This window comes from Pinus tabuliformis, chromosome 7 (genome assembly GCF_031772625.1).
Source record: "Pinus tabuliformis cultivar Carrire ecotype Pingquan chromosome 7, CPIR1, whole genome shotgun sequence".
Classification (NCBI taxonomy): domain Eukaryota; kingdom Viridiplantae; phylum Streptophyta; class Pinopsida; order Pinales; family Pinaceae; genus Pinus; species Pinus tabuliformis.
The window spans coordinates 859,849,500-859,856,012 of record NC_142293.1 but is presented as its reverse complement, the minus strand read 5'-3'; positions in this window follow the sequence as shown (position 1 = coordinate 859,856,012).

Genomic DNA, 6,513 nt, shown 5'->3' with positions numbered 1-6,513 from the left:
AGGCACTCTATCCTACTTACTCCAATTATCTTGAGTCTTTACAAGCAAATGGAAATCTTAAAGATATAACCTTTGACTCTCTTGTGAAAAAGTTTGCTGAAAGAGAGAAAGCCTTTGGAAAGAAGACAGTCCCTGAATCTTCTGAAGAGACTGTCTGCCTTGCTCATAAAGAAAAGCATCCTTCTCATGATTCTACAAGAGGAAGAGGTGGACGAAGAGGAAGAGGAAGATACTTTAGAGGCAGGGGGGCAGACACTCTCAAGCAGAAAAAGCAGATCTGCATTGCATTCGCCGCAAATGAAATGGATCACATGATGCTTCTACATGCAAGCTACCATGGGACAAAATTGAGCAGAAAAGAAACCAGCAGAAAGGTAAAACTGATGATACAGACAAAGGTAAAGCACCTGAATCCGCTCACTATATTGAGGCACAATGTAACATTGGAGTAAATGAAGATTTGTTTAATGCTTCACTTGCTTCTTCGAAAAATGACGGTTGCTTGATTCAGGAGCAACCTGTCATATGACCCATAGGAAAGATTTTTTTGAAGATTTCACTGACAATGTTGATGGAGCAGTATACTTTGCAGATCAGTCAAAAATCAAGCCATCAGGGCTTGGCACAATCAGGCTTAAACTGCCTGGTCTTCCAGACTTTCTTCTGGATCATGTTCTATATCTCCCACAGCTCAAGAGAAACTTGTTGTCCTTGGTCCACATCTGCCAGCAAGGTCACTCCATTCATATGTTTGATGGCAAGCTTGAGGTAAGAAAAGCTTCTGACCACTCACTTGTCATGAGGGGAATAGAAGAAGAAAGGCTTCTCGAATTGCAAGGAACCTCTCCTCATGCACAAAATTTCTCATATATTTCTCATCATGAAGAAGGTACACTTCCATCAAGTTTATTATGGCATGCTAGATTTGGACATTTAAACTATGACAGTCTCCGCTTATTGAAGAAAAATGGTGTTGTTGGTTTGCCTACAATTCCTAGAAAGCATAAGCAATGTGATGCTTGCATTCTAGGAAAGCATAGCAAACAGTCTTTTCATGATTCACATTCAAGAGCACATAGGAAGCTTGAACTCATTCATTCAGATTTATGTGGTCCAATGCCTGTTCCTTCTGCAAATGGAAATAAATATATCATGACATTTATTGATGATTACACCAGAATGTGTTGGGTTTATTTATTGAAGAACAAATCTGATGCTTTTCAAACATTCAAGAATTTTCATAAATGGATTGAAAATGATGCACAATCTCATATTGGGTCTATACGCACTGATAATGGAAAAGAATATACATCAAATGAATTTGAACACTATCTTCGCCAACATGGGATCAAACATCAAACAACTGTGCCTTATAATCCCCAACAGAATGGTGTAGCAAAAAGAATGAATAGAACAATCTTGAATATGGTACGATCCATGCTTTTCTTCAAAAATGTAAAGATAATGTTTTGGGTTGATGCTGTTTTATGTGCTGCATATATAAAGAATAGATGTCCATCTAGTGCTATAAGAAACAAGACTCCTTATGAATTGTGGTATGGACATGTTCCTACTGTAAAACATCTCAGGATCTTTGGTTCCACCTGTTATGCTTTAATACCAAAGGTACATAGAAACAAACTTGGTGCTAGAAGTCGTAAGTGTATCTTCCTGGGGTATTCAAACACATCTAAAGCATACCGCCTCTATGATGAAGTAAATAAAAAGTTTGTTTTATCTAGAGATGTCATTTTTCTCGAATCATCCAAATCTGACAATGTTGTTGAGCGGCAACTTGATCGCTTGGATAGATTCGCAAAAACAAAATATTTTCAAGAATTTGATAATCAGATTCCACATCTTGAAGGGGGGATTCCTATACTAGAACAACATGTGGAATCTTCTTCTGAAGAACAATATCCCCTACATGAAACTCCAACAATGGATGATGCTTTAAGTGATGTAATTGATAGAATTGGGAGACTCAATCTTGATTCAGTCCCAACTCAATCAACAGAGCAGCCTGGACCATCTCAGAAAGGTCCCCCAAAGTGGCTAACAAAGACACTTGAAAGTGTTCATCCTGATGAAATTGGAAAAACAGGAACCAAAAATACAAACCGACAAGATGGAGGTGATGTAGATGACTCTAATTCACCTGTTGATATGGATGTTACTTATGATTGTGAATTGAACTTGTTTACAGATTTTGAACCAACTTCCTTCAAAGAAGCTGCTTCTCATGATGAATGTAAAGAAGCGATGCAAAAGGAGTATGATGCCCTCAAAAAAAATGGCACTTGGAAGCTGGTTGATCCTCCATTTGGAACCAAACCAATTGGCTGCAAGTGGGTCTACAAGAACAAATACAAAGCTGACGGCTCACTTGAAAAGCACAAAGCTAGGCTTGTGGCAAAAGGTTTTGCACAGAAGGAAGGGGTCGATTATGAGGAATCTTTTTCCCCCACAGCAAAATGGGCCACCATCCGGACACTCTTTGCACTAGCTACTCAGAACGGTTGGAAAGTCCATCAAATGGATGTAAAAACTGCATTCTTGAATGGAGATCTAAAAGAGAATGTTTTTATGTCCCAGCCTGAAGGATTTGCTATGAAAGGACATGAACATAAAGTATGCAAACTTGTGAAGTCCTTGTATGACCTCAAACAAGCACCACGAGCCTGGTAGGAAAAACTAACAGAGCATCTTCTGAAACTCAACTTCAATCATTTTGATCTTGATGATGCAACTTTATTTGTCAAGAAAGTTGGCAAAACAGTTGTATATCTTGTGGTATATGTAGATGATCTTTTAATGACAGGGAACAATGAAATCTATATTGCATCCATAAAGAAAGAATTAGGAAAAAGTTTTGAAATGACTGATTTGGGCTATGTTCATTATTATCTTGGCATTGAAGTAACCCAACATCCAAAATCCATATTTCTTTCTCAAAAGAAATACATTGGAGATTTGTTAAACAGATTTGGCATGACAGAGTGCAATCCTCTTTCTACTCCAATGGAACAAAACTTAAAGCTCACATCTATTGAAGGAAAGGAATTTGAGGATGCAACAAAGTATAGACAGCTTATAGGAAGTCTCATCTACCTCACTACTACCAGACCAGACATTTCATTTGCTGTTGGAATCCTCTCCAGGTTTATGCAAAAGCCTTATGAGGGACATTGGTCTGCTGCAAAAAGAGTTCTAAGGTACTTGAAGGGAACTCAAGACCTTGGAATCAAGTATACACAGGTGGGCGACTTCAGCTTGATTGGATACTCTGATTCAGACTTCGATGGAGACAAAGAAACTGGAGTATCTACTTCAGGATATGCTATGAGTCTTGGATCAGGAGCTGTCTCTTGGAGATCACGCAAACAATCAGTTCCAACAGATTCCACAACAGAAGTAGAATACGTGGCAGCAGCTGAAGCAACGAAAGAAATTGTGTGGCTCAGGAAAATCCTTGAAGATTTGCAGGTAAAACAAGTACAATCAACTCCACTCATGATTGACAACACCTCTGCAATAAATTTGGCCAAGAACCCAAAGTTCCATGATCGTACTAAGCACATCAATACTAAATATCATCTGATCCGACATCATGTTGAGGCCAAAACAATCCATCTCCATCATTGTTCCACAAATGAGAAAATTGCAGACATCTTCACCAAAGCGCTTGGAAGAGAAAAGCTTGAAAGATTCAGAACGATGCTTGGACTCACCAACATCCCTTCAGATTAAGGGGGGGAATTGTTGACACCTAATCCTCAGTGGTTGGGTGTACCCGGAATGTGAACAGTCATCAAGTAGATGAACTGATCAGTCACATTCCTGTATATAAACAATAGTTACCTAATGAAATCAATCAATCAGTTTTCTTCTGCCAAGTCTGGAGTTACCCTGGCCTGACACTAATAAAAATTAGCATGATAAGTTTTAGTAGGGAATTACGTACATCCCTCCTTCAAAAAACTTTGTCCCAAAGTTAGAGTGAAAAATATACAAGGAGTTCGAAAGAAGTTTGGCAATAAGGCATAACAAAAATAGAGAGAGTTATAGTAGTAACATAAGTAAGTCAGACAATGATACCACTTCCCATCAAGAGTCGCCAACTAATATATATCCACATATCCTTCCTAACCTACTTCCACTCCCACCCTATCCATCCTCTGCTACTATATACTATGGCAGCGGCTATACCAATCTAACCATTGATAAAACCAATATGGCGAAAGCGTCGACTATATCGACCTAACTTCCCTAGCAGGCAACTGGAAATCGTCATCACACGTCTAGGGGAGTGTGTCCATCATTTCCCTCCCACGATTCCAGGTTTGGAGGTTACACGGTGGGAAATACCTCCACCCCTCCTCACAACTAGGGTCAACACCCTAATATGGACCACACTACAGCGCTGGTTGGATACTTGTCATCAAATAATCCAGTCAGGTAGTCTTGTCACCTGCCATTTACATTTTACCCATGTCATAAGAGTGCATATCAAGTAGATACAAAATGTAATAGAACAATGTACATCATACCTTTCCTCATTAGATGTCTCGACCTTCCCCAATGGAAGAGTAGATCTTGGTTATCATATAGTTCTTTCCAATCTACAGGTTAGTTCTCATTCATGCATATATATAACAACAAAATATATATAGATAAGTGATCTTAAACATCATGTTATTAAGTCTAGTATCCACGTGTCAATTTTGTAGTTCATACTGGAAATAAATCTTACATTAGATAAATCATAATTTCACTAAGTCATTCATTAGATAAATCATATCCACTTAAGCCATACATGAAACAACAATAACTCTGATAAGTCATGCACTAGATAAATCATAACCAAGTAAGTCATACATTAGGTCATACATCAAACATTTCAATCATCAATACCTAATCCATCTAATGATTTATATAAGTAGTTTCACTTGTCCAACTAAATGCATCAATATTACATAACGTTCATAAATAAATAACATGGAACTGCAAATAGAGCCTTAGCATAGGTAGTCAAAATGGGCATCACAGATGCTAAAAAAGTGAGGGGTAGTCACGACGTATAGTCTCTACATCCTCCTAGGTAGAAAATCCTGGGCTATACTTGTCCCACTGGACCTTAACCTGGTCCACCATGCGACGTCTGAGCTGTCGAACCCTACAATCCAATATGCGTAATGGTTCGACCATTATGGTTCCCATGTCTGAGACCTGCAATTCCCTCCAATCCAGTTTATGAGATTCATCATAAACATAATTTCGTAAAATAGATACATGAAAAACATCATGAGTTTTATGCAAATGGAGTGGTAGTACAAGATGATATGAAACTGGTCCAATCTTCTCCTTGATCCTAAAAGGTCCTATAAACTGAGGTTACAACTTCATGTCTTTACCAAACCAAATGGTGCTTTTGTTCGGTCGGATATGAATAAAAACTTGGTATCCTTCTTCACAACTTCGATCAGTCCTATGTGAATCAACATAACTTTTTTGTCTAACTTGTGCTTCCTTTAACCTTTGTCGAATTTGTCTTACCTGCTCCATTTCTTGAACTAATTCCATCCCAATTGTTACTCGGTCCTCCACTTTTCCCAACTCAATGGTATCCTACATGGCCTCCCATATAGAGCTTGATAAGGAGGCATCCCGATTGAACTGTGGTAACTGCTATTATAGGAAAACTCTACCAATGGTAAGTACCTTTCCCACTAAATCTGATTATCCATGACGTACATTCTAAGGATGTCTTCCATAACCTGATTTACTCTTTTAGTCTACCCATCTGTTTATGGATGATATGCAGTGACCAAGTTCAATTGAGCCCCTAGTACTGACTGCAAACTTGTCCAAAACCTAGATGTAAAGCGAGAGTCTCTATCAAAAATGATCTTTGTGCGTAACCCATGTAGTCAAATAACTTCACTTATAAAAACTCGTGCCACATCAGCAACATCATAAGTGTCTCTTACTGGGATGAAATGGACACTTTTTGTCAATTTATAAACTACAACCAATATAGCATTGTGCCTCTGTGACGTGAGTGGAAAACCCACAACAAAATCCATAGAAATTACCTCCCAGTTAGACATAGGGATTTCATGTGGTTGTAGGAGTCCTGATGGATGGTGACGATCAACCTTCACTCATTGACATTTAAGACATCTGGCAACAAACTGGACTATGTCGTGCTTCATGCCTTCCAAAAAGAAGAGTTTCTTCATGTCCGCATACATCTTCTCCACTCCAGGATGTGCACAATAGAGTGCTCTATGTGACTCTTCGAGGATGGTCCTTCTTATACCCCCTTACTTAGGTATGTACATTCTCCCTTGAAATCTCAATAGTCCATCTGGTTCAAGGACATATCCCTCAAACTTTGGTTCTATCTGCTTCCCACTCTGGAGTGCTGATATAACCTTTAGATACCAACTATATTCAAAGAGTTTCTCCAACACACGTTCCCTCAAATTGACCCTCAAGGGTTCTAGGGAG